At 39.3% G+C, this 15413-nt stretch overlaps 1 protein-coding gene across 8 annotated transcripts in view; it reads left to right on the plus strand.

The window, feature by feature from the left end:
- jakmip3 (Janus kinase and microtubule interacting protein 3) overlaps positions 1–15038 on the plus strand; it is a 316671-nt gene extending 301633 nt beyond the window's left edge. For all 8 annotated transcript variants that reach the window (XM_078413662.1, XM_078413661.1, XM_078413664.1 and 5 more), the window contains one exon: positions 14791–15038. The gene's annotated coding sequence lies outside the window, so the exon portion shown is untranslated. The remainder of the gene's footprint in view (positions 1–14790) is intronic.
- The last annotated feature ends 375 nt before the right edge of the window (positions 15039–15413 follow it).

Below are 15413 nucleotides of genomic sequence, written 5' to 3' on the forward strand. Positions count from 1 at the left end.
GTTGAGCAGGTTGGTTCAAAAGCCTGATAGTTGTAGGTAAGCAGCTGTTTCTGCACCTTGTGGTGTGGGACTTCAGCCTTCTGTACCTCCTGCTCAATGGCAGCCTTGAGAAGAGGGCATGACCAGGATGATAGGGGTCCTTGATGATTGATGCCACCTTCTTGAGGTAGCATCTCCTATAGATGCTCTCAATGGAGGAGAGGCCGATGCCTATAATGTTTTGGCCAGAGTCCACCACTTGCTGCTGCAGCTTGTGTTCCAGATTGTAATTGCGAAATTAGGCCATGATGCAACCAGTCAGGATTGTACAGCACTTCTGCAGAGGTTTGGTAGGGTATTCGCCAACATTCTGAATCTCCTTAAACTTCTAAGGAAGTAGAGGCACTGGTGTGCCTTCTTCATGTGCTAGGTTGAGGATAGGTCATTCGAGATGTTAACTCCCTAGAATTATAACCTGTTAATTCTCTCCACCACTGTATATCACTATAATATATCACTGCAATAGCATTGATCCACTCCTCATATCCATTGCTTCTTCACAACAAGAGACAATGCCAAGGTCAGATCTTAATTTTCTTGACTTTCTCACAACGAGGATGCCCCAATTTGGTGATTATTTGTTCTTTTAATAACTTCTGATTTGCTGTTACACTAACCTTAGTACGCATTTAATGCATAAAAGCAGGGGCAGTTCAATATTGACGCATACGTTTATGGCACTTCTTTGACGCACAAAAATGACCCGTGAAAACGAGGGAAGAAAAACATTATTAAAAACTGGTAACTTTTTGCAAGTTGTGTGATCTGTGGTATTTTGATCAAAAGTCAATAGGTCTAACATGGAGGTACATCACCTGCAACATTTATGTCTGGAAGCCACAACCATTATGACTTGGACCATTCATGGGGCATTCATTCAGTAGCAGGCTTTCATCAAATAGCCAAGTCTCGCCCCAACCATGATGCTCATTGATCGGCCTCAACTTCTTATTCTGCACTGCCATTACCTCCAGTACTACGCCCACCTCCCATTCTACCATCACCACCACCCAAGAGACCTCTTCCCCAAATCCCTGGGTTCAGCCCTGCACCTGCCTAAATTCCTTTGTGCTATTTGTAGTGGCAAAGCACATGGAGGAAAAGCATTATATGTTCCTGGATGACTCAGGAGCCTATTGATTAAGTGAAAGATCCATCAATTGAAAGATACAGAATGGAAACAGGACCTTCAGTCCAACACGCCCTTCAGCCCACTTCAAGTCCACGCCCACCATCGATCACCCGTTCACACTAGTTCTATGTTATTTTACTTTGTCACCCACTCCCTACACACCAGGGGCAACTTGCAGAGGCCAATTAAACTAGAAACCGGCTAGTTTTTAGAAAGAAAGCATGCCTTTGGGATGTGGGATAAAACCGGAGTACCCGGAGAAAAGCCGCGCGGTCGCAAAGAGAACTTGTGAACTCCACATAGACACCACCCAAGGTCATGATCGAACTAGGGTCTCTGGCGCCGTGAGGCAGTAGGTCTACCAGATTTACTATTGAGCTGCACTGATACTCAGTTTTCCCCACAGGAGTGCTGTCAAACAAAATATTCCTTGACCCACCAAGGTTAACTGAGTAATATGCTGACTGTATTATTTAATGCCTGGTAAATTGCTAGGTACTGATATATCTAGATTCGTCAGATCCTTATGATCTCCTTAGTTCCATGCTGGTGTTTCAGTCGGAAACAATGGAACTCAGCTTCTGCCCATACAAAGATCATTCCATAGTTGAGGTGGGGTGTTATTAGAGACAAATATAACTACTCTATTAGTTTAAATGCAACAAAAAAAATGTAATAGCTGTTTACACTATGGATAGGCTGTCATCTTTGTAATGTTGCACATTACTTTGAAAGTAGTAGGTCAACTCAAATATCACATTCAATAATTCCAGCCTGTTTCACCCAATGTTTGGGATCAATGGCTGTAATAAAACCTCATCCTGAGTGATGTTCTGCCTCACTGTAAGGAGGAGAGGTTGGAGACTGATATCAATGTGGATCAAGCATTTCAAGCAGATAAACAATGCTGAAAAATAGTTGCAGTTGCTAAGACAGTGATATCTTAATAACCCGCAATAGGTTGCTAGGTAAGTAATGAGATAAAGGCCGGATTGAGGTCATGCTTGGTTGTTAGGCAAATTTGACCATAAAACATCCTTCTAAAATAGGAATGCGTTTCAAAAGTAAATTGCAGCGGGCACATCGACAAAGATGATTTTTCATAATAGTTGCCATTTTCCGTACCTAGGAACTTTTTTTAAATTCCCGACAATCAATGAAATGTATCTTTCAATAAAATGTTTGAATTGTCCTTTATTTCTGAATCCCATATAAAAAGTACATGGTCACCTGGGAGTGAGGTCGGCAATAACTAATTGATCGTTTGTGTGATGCTATAAACTAAGAGAGCATAGCTCAAGATTTCATTACGACCCAGAAGTCCGTACAGGCTACTATTCTTTACAACCTAGATCAATTTCATATCAGACTTTTATTAAGTTCTTCTATTTCCTATCCATGTAGACACCAGTTGTGTCCTCAATATAAGATGAAGAGATATGATAACATTCATGTAAAATCTCAAGTAAAATTTCAGAACTAATCTTCACACTTACTTGTTAAGGATACACTAAGTTTTTTTTTTCAAAGCTCCACCCTTACAGATGGATATAAGAACCAGAGGTTATCTGGTTCAAAATGCCCAATTTGTAGTGGTCAGTTTAAACAGCACTGTAAAATTATTGAGCAAGGCCCATTAAGTATATTTTTATATTTGAGACAATTTGAGCGACAAATATTAGTTTTAGAAAGGAATGTTATTTTGCACTTCCTCATTTGAACGGGGCAATTCAGTCTTAAACACACGTTTAATATTAGTTAAACGTTTAATATCACGTAAATATACAAGGCATTTTATGTTTGTACCTGAAACTGATTCAAAGCCTTCAACTTCACACACAAAAGAATCATACATCTTAATTTAATGATCCATAGACATTTTAAGGAACAAATCCCCCCAAAACCTTTAACTGACATACACTAAATGCTGGCAGCTCTGCCTTGATTTGTAGCGTTGGATGACACATTAATTGATCCAAATTTAAAGGACAAAAAATCACTATGCAGGGCCTAAAAAAAGTGATACAGATTACTAGGCAAAAATGTAGACTATCACATCTATACCAGAGAAACACATTGCAGGTTACATTTTTCCTATATGTATATGCTTTGAAAATAAAGAATAAAAAAGTTTTGTTAAATAATTTTTCCGAACTATGAAAAATTATAATGTGAACTCTGTAAAAAGCTGTACATTAATCATAACTAATATTAAATTTGTCTAGAATTAACACAACCTCTTTATTCTATTACATTGGGTCAGTAACCTCCAGCTGTGTGCATGTACCTGATTTATATACCCATATAATTCAGACAGACAATAGAACTGGTATTAAAAAAAGAGGCTTGTGGGCACCGCTAATAAACTTGATTTTTAGTTTATTGTTAAAACATATTAATCTGAGACCTGTTTACCTGGCAATTTATATTTTTATAGTTCTACTTCAAATCTTCTGAGCTGTATGTTATCTAAAAAAAAGATGTCTTCTAAATTAACTTGAAATATTCCACATGAGGCAAAACATGGAATAAGACGTTCTAAACGTAGTGACACAGCAATATGAAATGCACCACAGAGCAATATTTCAGATTTATTATTCTGCAAGAGGATAAACATTGGTTATTTTTCAAGTATACCGGAGGTTAATATCATAAATCATTGGTAGCACCAAAGGAGGGGAAGGAATAAAATGCCAGGGATATCATTCTACTCCAGAGCGAAATAGCGATTACAAAAAAACAAAACACATTATTTTATTGAGCAAGTCAGATGTTGGTTGACTGACCCATGTCTAACAATGTGGAAAGTAATGCAATAAGTATTTTCAGAATTTTGATTTTGAGAACAAAAGCAAAATTGCCATTGTATCTTATTTTGTTGATACCATTTAAGGTATTAATTTATTGTATAGTGGTTTAACCTTTACAATGATCTTCTTGAGATAGTTGTCCACTACATTTTGTGTTGTGTGTTGTTTGGTAATAGCCACATTTGAAACCAACGTGTTCTAAAAGACGAGCCATTTATTTTTTTATTAAATTCATATATCAGAGTAAATAAAAAGAAAATTACAATGTTCGCATTCAAATGATTGCTGGGTGAGCTTTATTAAAATGAGTAAAAGGTAATTTATGGTCATTTTGGAAGAAACAGAAAATGATCCTTTTATTATGGTGGTGTTAAATTCTCCAACCATATGCCAGCCAGGCCTGCTGTAACTCACAAGAGGGTTCGTTGAGTGGACAGATGGACCCTGATAGACAGCCTCTGTAAAGCCATCTGCTAGATCTAGATTGGGATTCTATTGACAATGCCTGATGCATCAGCCATTAACTCCATTCTGCCATAGCAGCAGAGTAATGTGAAACCTAACCCCAGGACACACGTCAGTTTATCAATCTACTGTTACAGGTCATCCAGAGACAGTGGACACATTGTGTGTCTGGTGCGCCATGCAAACCACTGGCCCAGACCAGCAGAGAAAAGAATGTAAATGATAGGTATCCAAGAATCTTTTTTAACTGCTTGCAAGATACTTAACATATCTCCAAAATAATCTCATACATCCAGAATATCAACTGAAAGATCACAGATGGTGTTGCCTGTTTACTGTGTAGCATTTATAATGATCTGCTTACCCAAAGGCTATAAAGACAACATATTTGTTGACGTTCTTAGATGAGCTTTATAATCAGGGAAGGAAGTACAGGATGAGTTATTTTCTCCTTAAAAGGGAAGCTGAAGTTTGCCCTAATGGAGGTGTATAAACATTGTGAAAACGAGGAAGAGTTTCTTTGCATCAGGAGAGGAAAGCCAGAGCAATGAATGTAAAATGGTCACTAAGAGTTGAAATGAAAAAATTAGCATTCTTTATCACTCCCCCACTCCCCTGATGCCAATCTGAAGAAGGGTCTCGACCCAAAACGTCACCCATTCCTTATCTCCAGAGATGCTGCCCGTCCCGCTGAGTTACTCCAGCATTTTGTGTCTACCTTTGATTTGAACCAGCATCTGCAGTTCTTTCTTACACATTCTTTATCAAGAAACTGATTAAAAAATATATGGAATTGATATAAATGGTATTTTAATTTCATACATGATAAAGATGCACATGTAGGCTAGAGGGTGTAAAGGTTAAATTGATAGCACTAGATGTAGAAGGAAGAGATGTGACGAGCAGAGGATTAATTCATTGGGCCGTATGGTCTGTTTCTGTTTTGTACATTACATTTAATTATTTCCATGCAATGAAGATCACCAGAAATTACTTTAAAAAAATTCAGCACAAACCATTAAAACATTGTTTTTAAACAGCCAGCAGAGATTTGGACTGTATAGGAAGGAACTGTAGATGCTGGTGTAATGGCAACTTCCAGGCTTTTCCAATAAATTATTTTCTAATTGCCATTATTACACAGGGAGTTGGAGTGAACTTACGCAAACCCAACAGAACAGATCTTCCAGTCGTTTTTTTCCAGTTTAATTAGTAGTTTATTGAAGTAGTTGTACAAACAAAGAGATGAACATACCAGGCTTTACTTATTTTGCATACAAGTCATAACTGGCTGCTCTGCTCCTGGTCTGGTCCCAGGTCTCCAGGTCTTTCCCAGGTCTAGTCGCAGGTCTGGTAAGAACTGTATGATCTCCCTCCCTGTATCTGACTACTCCCACTCCCTTATGCCCATATATACACACATCACCCTGTTCATCTAATGACCGCCCCCAAGTGTCCAAAATGATATGGCAATTTATATCTAGACAAAATAATATAGTATGCCAACAGTAGCTAGCCTAAACATAAATGGCTCCTACAGCTGGTTTACATCGAGGATTGACAAAGAGATTTGGAGTGATTAGACAATAGACAATAGGTGCAGGAGGAGGCCATTCGGCCCTCGAGCCAGCACCACCATTCAATGTGATCATGGCTGATCATTCTCAATCAGTACCCCGTTCCTGCCTTCTCCCCATACCCCCTGACTCCGCTATCCTTAAGAGCTCCTCAGGAGATTAGTTACTCCTGAGTAAGTGCCAGTACTTTTCTTCGGTAAGTTGTTAATAGAAATCCTAGTCAAATTCTAGAATAGATGTGTATTGCAATATGTAATTTTTTGCACAATGGTTTGCGAGCACTTTCCAGTCTCTGTGTTTGAGGGATTTGGATCTGTCAACTAAATAACAGACAGTTGGTAGTCATTTCTCAGGGTCTTGTATGGTGTTGTCTTTCAGGCTTATGGTTTGGAGAACACCCTTGCTGTTGAATCCAAATGTTTGTGTGTCCATCCACATTCCTGAGTCCTGAGCACAATGCAGTACAGACCAGGTACTGCATCGTTGAAAATCCTGCCTTGTGAATGAGATAAACCCGCTTTGCCATCTCCACTTAAAGTAAAAGATCCCAAGGTATTATCTCAAAAACAGACATGGGGGTTATCAGCCCCTATATCATCAGTTCATAACTCTAGATCTCTTGGGTTGAGCATTATCTATTTGCTATTTATAAGTTGCTGTAATTTCTGGATGTCAATGAGGACTACACTGCAAGTTCCTTGCTGAGAGAGAACTCCCCTGTCAGAGAAACCATCTCTGGGATGAGACAATAAACTGAGACATCATGCTTTAGCATGTCTGCAATAAGAACTTAACATGAGACAAAGAAGCAGGAAAGAACAACCTTGTCCTTTATGCCAGTTGCTCCATTCAATAAGATCGTGATGAAACTTTTATTTCAGCACAGCTTCACTGCATAAATTCTGTAACCTATGACTCCCTTAATAGTCAAGTCAAGTCAAGTCAAGTTTATTTGTCACATACACATACACGATGTGCAGTGAAATGAAAGTGGCAATGCCTGCGGATTGTGCACAAAAAAGAATTACAGTTACAGCATATAAATAAAGTTAATAAAGTTAATATAGAGAAGACAAAATTTAGTCCCTGGAGTTATAAAAGTTGACAGTCCTGAATATCTGTTCTGTTGAACGCCGTCTTGAATATAGATCAACTGAACTTTCACAACCCTTTGAAGTAGATATCTCCAAATATTCACCACCTTCATTGATGAAGAAATGTCTACAAATTTCTATGTGAATGACTGACTCCTCCCTTTGATAGTGTGATCCTTTGATCCGATATACCTTGACCAGAAGAATCGTCAACAGTGAACTACCAGCAAAGGAAGAAGGGTGAAGCACTAGCAAAGTGCACTTTTGTATACAAGATAATGAATACGGCAAAAAGCTTAAAAATGTACCCTAGGCAATGTCATACAATTAAAATATCTAAATCCAAATTAGTTGCAGAAAGCTATGGTCAAAACTCTAATCCTTACTATTGATTGTCCAGCTGCAATAAGTGTTACATTTTATTGGCTTACCACCATCTTTATAGTACAATCATTTATAATTTAATTAAAACAGAATTTTTATGTTAGAATTTTGAACTTCATTTAAGTATTTATACAGGATTAGTGAATAAGAATGGTGGATTAACAGTTATCTACTTTATTAATCAAGGCACGTTGTTGATATTTTATATTAAGCATTCAAAATTAATCAAGCTAAAGTGATTTTTAATTAAGCCTTTACTCCTTGCATTGCTCCAAATATGTTGCTCTTTGTGATCAGCCACTTGCAAATTCCTGATCTGAGTTCAGCACTGTAATAATAATGTTTTGCCTGGCCCGATGTTGTTTACAAAACGGAGTCAGGCAGGAGGATGTGTTACGCACATATGGGACCCCTCTTGACCTTGAACACCAGTTCTATGGGAAAGGGGTCAGTATGTACGTCAATTGGATTCAGCTGATTCGAACAACCTGCATTTGTATGATACAAGCACTTGTGTATGACATGGCTAGACTAAGTGAAGGAAGAAACACAAAATGACCATCCAATTTAACCAATAAGTAGGTGGGAGAAACAAGGAGTCAATAGAACTATAACTGATTAGATTTCCCAGGGTGTTCTTCAGTAGTTGGCTCATGGATATTTGTATCAAAGCTGCCAATTGCATGCTAGTGCTCAAAAGAACTCACTTCGTTCAATATTCATATGCAAAGTCAGGAGTGTGGATGTGCCTTGAATTCAATCTCGGGAAAATACCACCCATACCTCTGATTCGTGCAGGGAAGCCAAACGAGTAAAAATAAAACAACGTCCTTGTGTACACTGGAAATTATTACCACTGGCTTTATGCCATAATGGGCTAAGGAAGCAATGATAACACTTCTGAGTTGCTGCAATCAATTCAGACTGAAGAAGGGTCTTGACCCGAAACATCGCCCATTCCTTCTCTCCTGAGATGCTGCCTGACCTGCTGAGTTACTCCAGCATTTTGTGAATAAATACCTTCGATTTGTACCAGCATCTGCAGTTATTTTCTTACAAGAAATGGACATCATCACAGTTCTCCCTGGATAAGGTCAATAAGTCAATTTTCATTTACATAACATTGAAGAAAATAATGTTGAATGATTTAATTTGTTACTACCTACTTCACTGAGAGGATGGAAATCTTATTTCTATTTTTTGCATAAGGAGAATTATATTAATCATAATGATATGCATTATTAGGATACAGAACGGTATACCACAGGAACAGCCTCTTTGGTCCACAATGTCCCAGCCAAACATAATGCCAGGTTAAACTAATCTCTGCCAGCCAGCGACCCACATCCCTCCATTCCTTGTATATCCATTTGCCCATCTAAATGCCTCTTAAATGCCACTGTTATGTCTGCTTCCATCACCACTTCTGGCAGCGTGTTCCAGACACCTGCCACTCTCCATGTAAATGGGGTTTTTCTGCACATCTTTAACCTTTGTGCCGCTCAGTTTAAAGCTATGTACTCTCGTCTTTGAAAAATCCCACCCTGGGAAAAAAGGTTCTGACTATCTTCTCCACCTTTGCCTCTCAAAGCCTTTACCTTTACCTTTACTTCTATCAGGTCTAACCTAACATACTTTGATGTGCTTGAAATAGGTACGTGCGGTCCTGAAAGCTTGCAATAAGGGTAGAACGATTAGTTCCATTGAACAATATTGAACAGAGTCTGGAGGGTTGCGTTGAACTAATCCATGTGGCAGAGTTTTTAACAGGAAGATTCTGGACAATTGCCTTAAGGAAACCAGCCAGGTCTGCTGCTTTAGATTCCAGACCAAACCTACACTGGTGCAAAGATGGTTTGGTACTGATTTGAACAAACGGAACCCATCTTCAGTCTGTAACGGCAGATTTTATTGATGTGATTCCAAACTTTATGGATAAAATCTTCTAGAGGAAGTTGAAAGTCATGTCAAAATCAGATCTCAATATTAAAGAAACACATTTGGCCAAAATTTCCCATTTCTATGTTCACTCTGCTGCAATTATTCTCCAATCATGTTACAAACCAGTTATTTCGTAAGCGAGCAGAAAATCAGAGCAATTTATTTTTTTGGTATAAAGAAAAACATATATAAACCAATGATGTTACATTGTCTAATAGTTAAGAGTGGCCATATTCAGAGGTATGGACCATAATTTTGGTTGGCAGATTTGAAATAATAGTACCATGACAATCAGTTCAGAATCTAATTCATATGTTTATAAATAGCTTTTTGGAGCTTTGCACTTAAATTTATGAATTACGGATGGAACTGTTATCTAGCTCCCTTGAAGAGTTCATGCAGCTTCATCAGTTGTTTTTTTAATACTCCATCAACGAAGTGAATTCCAATATGTTTATCAGACTTGGTTTGACACCTATCTCTAGGTAATGTACAGTAGATTTGATCCACAGGTATAGATCTTGCTACTGGTGAGCGAAGATTAGAAGGAAATTTAGACACAAAAAGCTGGAGTAACTCATCTCTTCTCTGGAGAGAAGGAATGGGTGACGTTTCGGGTCGAGACCTTTCTTCAAACGTCACCCATTCCTTCTATCCAGAGAAGCTTCCTGTCCCGCTGAGTTACTCCAGCTTTTTGTGTCTATCTTTGGTTTAAACCAGCATCTGCAGTTCCTTCCTGCACATTAGAAGGAAATTTGATCTACTGGTATGAATTTTGCTGCTGACAGTCACTTTAAGGAAGACCAGCATTGATCGGGGCAGATAATACCAGCATTCAGGTCTTTTAATGCCTTTCCATTTTATGTGCACTGTTATTTTAGAATGTGCATTTCAGGTGATATGAACAGACAAACATACAAATTTAGAGCAGGTATTGGACACAGGGATTTGCCAGTGACACAGTGGCACAGCGGTAGAGTTGCTGCCATACAGCGCTTACAGCGTCAGAGACCGGGGTTCCATCCTGACTATGGGTGCTGTCTGTACGGAGTTTGTACGTTCTCCCCATGATTTGACAATAGACAATAGACAATAGGTGCAGGAGTAGGCCATTCGGCCCTTCGAGCCAACACCACCATTTAATGTGATCATGGCTGATCATTCTCAATCAGTACCCCGTTCCTGCCTTCTCCCCATACCCCCTGACTCCGCTAATCTTAAGAGCTCTATCAAGCTCTCTCTTGAATGCATTCAGAGAATTGGCCTCCATTGCCTTCTGAGGCAGTGAATTCCACAGATTTACAATTCTCTGACTGAAAAGGTTTTTCCTAATCTCCGTTCTAAATGGCCTACCCCTTATTCTTAAACTGTGGCCCCTGGTTCTGGACTCTCTCAACATTGGGAACATGTTTCCTGCCTCGAATGTGTTCAACCCCTTAATAATCATATGTTTCGATAAGATCCCCTCTCATCCTTCTAAATTCCAGTGTATACAAGCCTAGCCGCTCCAGTCTTTCAACATTTGCGTGGATTTTCTCCGAGATCTTCGGTTTCCTCCCACACTCCAAAGACGTACAGGTTTGTTGGTTAATTGGCTTGGTTTGAATGTAAAATGTCCCTAGTGTGTGTAGGATAGTATTAGTGTGCAGGGATCGCTGGTCGGCGTGGACCCGATGGACCAAAGGGCCTGTTTCTGCACTGTATCTCCGAACTAAACTTGGCCTCTCACATCTGCACAGTCATTGATATGATCATGGATGACCTGAACAACCTCAACTCTGCAATCCTATCTTCCAACAGTACCCTTTCCATCCTTTCCTTATCAAGAATCTATCTTCCTCTAACTTAACAATATTCAGCACCTCTGCTTCTATCACCTTTGAGGAAGAGAATTCAAAAGACTCACTGTCCTTTGAGAGAGAGAACAAAAGGTCGATCTTCCCTGATGTAAGTGGTTGAAACCTTATTTTGAAACATTGACCGCTAGTTCTGGATTCCTCATCAAGAGGAAGCATCCTTTCCATATCGATCCTGGCAAGACCCAAATAGATGCTGGAGTAACTCAGCGGGACAGGCAGCATCTCTGGAGAAAAGGAATGGGTGACGTATCGGGTCGAGGCCCTTCTTCAGACCCTTTCAGATCTTGTATGTTTCAATCAAATGCTTTTTAACACACAATTGCAAGTAAAACACTGGCCAGAAATTTATGGATGATATTTCTGGTCTTCCTTGAAGTGGAATTGGGTTGTTCTTTTGGATCCACCTAAGATGGTACCTTGTTTTAAACTTTCACCTGAAAGTTAGAACCTCCAGCATGCAGCACTCTTTTGGTTAATTGATTTTTTTTTTGCTCAAAATTCTGGTCGAGCAGTTTCCCCATAGATTCTGTATCCGGAGTGCTCTTGTGCAATACATTCTCAGAAAGAAATAATTCCCTGGCAGTTTTTTTATGCATGTTTTCTCCCATGGACAACCAAGTATCTCAAATTACTGTGTTACTGATAGCGTTTGCCAGCAAGAATATTGGTCGTTGGCAATTCACCTCACTGCCGACTCTCACATTTAAAATGAAAGATGTGTACCAGCATCTGCAGTTATCTTCTTATGATCATTGTAAAGATTGCATCAGTCATGCTTTTCGGGAAACCGTGATCAGGGCTATGGAACATTCGAAATAGGAAGCTAGTGTTCATTCAGTCAGTGGCAATGATATCTCTTCAGCCAAACATTGATTTGTTTGAGGACAAGAGCAATGTGCTGGACAAAGCTGGACAAAGGGCCGGTATGGGGAGGTCTTGGGGGGGGGGTGGGTCTAACAACTCATGCCTTCAAGGTCAGCTACAGGAGGCACTCCCACAGGGCATGAAGGACCAGAGAGGAGTGGGGCGGCTCACTGGTAGTGGTAATGGCATATCTTCACACCAAACATATTGAGGGCGTGCAGCGTAGGTTCACTAGGTTAATTCCCGGAATGGCGGGACTATCATATGTTGAAAGACTGGAGCGACTACGCTTGAATACACTGGAATTTAGAAGGATGAGAGGCGATCTTATCGAAACGTATAAGATTATTAAGGGGTTGGACACGTTAGAGGCAGGAAACATGTTCCCAATGTTGGGGGAGTCCAGAACAAGGGGCCACAGTTTAAGAATAAGGGGTAGGCCATTTAGAACGGAGATGAGGAAGAACTTTTTCAGTCAGAGAGTGGTGAAGGTGTGGAATTCTCTGCCTCAGAAGGCAGTGGAGGCCAGTTCGTTGGATGCTTTCAAGAGAGAGCTGGATAGAGCTCTTAAGGATAGCGGAGTGAGGGGGTATGGGGAGAAGGCAGGAATGGGGTACTGATTGAGAGTGATCAGCCATGATCGCATTGAATGGCGGTGCTGGCTCGAAGGGCTGAATGGCCTACTCCTGCACCTATTGTCTATGGTCTATTGATCTATTTGAGGGCAGGACAATGTACATGTGTAAGCTAAACAAAGTTTACCTACGAGTTCCTTCTTATTTCAGGATGAATTTCCCCTTAAATACAGGCAGAAACTGCTGGAGATACTCACCATGTCAAGTAGCATCTGTGGAAACAAAAACAGTAAGTGTTTTTGGCCTAGAACATGTCTCTGTTTCTCTTTCCACAGATGCCGCTAAGTTTATCTGGCATTTGTCTTTCACATTTTCAGCATCCACGTTTTTTTTTCATAGGTATTTTTAGTTAATAATATCTTACCGAAGTTTCAGAAGTGTTGATGAAGGGCTACACAGTGGTGCTTATTATATATCAGCTCTCAGCAAATATCTTGCAGATGGAATAAGAAATGAAGGAAACAAAAGTTGCATTTGTTTTTATTGCAGAAGATGTGTGAACAAAAGTAGAGACCACTTGCTTCAGTTACACAGGGCTCCAATAAAGCTGCATCTGGGTTATTGTTAAACGATAGGGAGATGTCGGAGATGGTCCAAGTGAATTTGAATGCAGGATGGAAATTAGTAGTATAGTTAATGAAGTCAGTGAGTTGTGCATGGGTGCAGGAGGTAGCAACGTTGCAGTCATCTGGGTTATTGTTTACGGGTCTAATCTCCCTGTTTTAGGGAGTATATTGTTGCCAAAAGTGCAGTGAAGGTCCATCATCATTGACTCCTTTGATAGTCGGGTGGTGGAGCAGTGGGGGGGCCAAGAGTAGTTATATGACGAGAAATTACTTTAGAGGATTGAAGGGTGATCTCAACATGTACAATTCCTATGAGGCTCGAGTAGACAAAGATTTATGTTTTTTTCCGACTGAATGTCTCGAAACAGGGGACACAGAATCACAATAACAGATTGAATAACCAGGGCAGGGCTGAAAACAATCCCTCCAAGCAAAAGGACAGTAACTCCCTGAAATTATCTACTCAAGATGGCTGTCGAGCTCAGTCACTGAGAATATTCAAGACAGATTATTAATAGGTTTCCAAAATTAAACATTATATGGGGTTACTGTAGAAAACAGCACTACGGTAAAAGTTTGACCATAGTTTTTTTAGTTTAGCTTAGTTTAGAGATACAGCCTGGAAACAGGCCCTTCGGCCCACCGGGTCCACGCCGACCAGCAATACCCGCATATTAACACTATCCTACACTATTATGATCCTATTCTTTACTTTGAAATCGAAACAAGAAAACAGATCTTTCAGTTATACAGGTTAGAAATGTGTTTTTGATAGTGTTACAAAGTGGACTGCATTTGATTGGCCTTTATTTACCACTGGACTGCAATACAAACATATATCAAGCAAAGAATATAATAGGCAGCCAGCTGAGTACCATTTTGTAGTTCAGTTTAGTTTATTGTCACGTGCACCGAGGTACAGTGAAAAGCTTTCGTTGCGTGCTGATCAGTCAGCACAAATACACGATTACAATCGAGCCTTTCACCGTGTACAGATTTTGTGTCACTAACCAAGATGAATTTCTACCTCATCGAGTTTAAAGTTAAACAATTCCACAATGTACAAGAATGAAAATTAATTTCATTCTTGAGATATTAGAAAAGCCCATGATAATACAGTCATTTAGACAGGTCTGAATGTATTTGCATGATTACAAAAAACATAACTTTGTAATTTTTTTGCGAATTCACGGCGAATTTATATTGGTAATTGTGCATCCTGAGCAAAGTATGACCAGGAAATAACAACGATGGCGCAATGACGTTCACCACAATAATATCTTAAAGTAAATATGTTTATAATAATCAAACAGTTAATTGATTTTCAAAACTTGCTTGTATGTATTTTAAATGATCGTTTTAGTTTAAGTTTTAGTCTAAAAAAATTGATAAACTTCATTATGTTATTTGTTACTCTTTTTCAGCAGGAACAGAATACGTCGCTGTTTTCAGCCTTATTTCTGAAGACTCACAAAAACAGTCAACCTGTAAGAATCAACTCTATTATGACTAGAATGCAGAGGGGCAAGATCCAGGCCATTATTTCTCACGCCGAACTGACCCCTAACATTCCATACAATTTCCCTGTGTTTATTTCAAATTACTGTTACTTCCTTTGGTGCCTTTGTTACACCAGAGTTTAATACCTGCATGGACGATCTGCCAACAAAGATATGTGCAATCCCCCCCTCCCCCCCCCCCCCCCCCCCCCCCCCCCCCCCGATGGATATCAGAAATATTCTAATTTTTATATTTAATCATTGCAAAGGAGCCACAAATTGCTGTTACTTGCAAACTGAAAGATCACTATTAGGAAATAAAAAAGAAGAAAATCAGTGCGTTCTTGTAAGAATCACAGAAAAGATGCATATTATTGAAAAAGGGATACATAATAGAATTTTTATATACTAAATAATGTCATAATTTATGGTGTCATAAAGATTTCATCTCTTTTGTCAGTTGTTTACAAATATCTAAAAATACATGTTTGTATGTGTTGGAAGAAACCAATGGAAAGAAAGAGAGTGGAATCATAGTGTTTGCCTAT

The sequence above is a fragment of the Rhinoraja longicauda genome, chromosome 16, assembly GCF_053455715.1.
Source record: "Rhinoraja longicauda isolate Sanriku21f chromosome 16, sRhiLon1.1, whole genome shotgun sequence".
Lineage (NCBI taxonomy): Eukaryota > Metazoa > Chordata > Chondrichthyes > Rajiformes > Arhynchobatidae > Rhinoraja > Rhinoraja longicauda.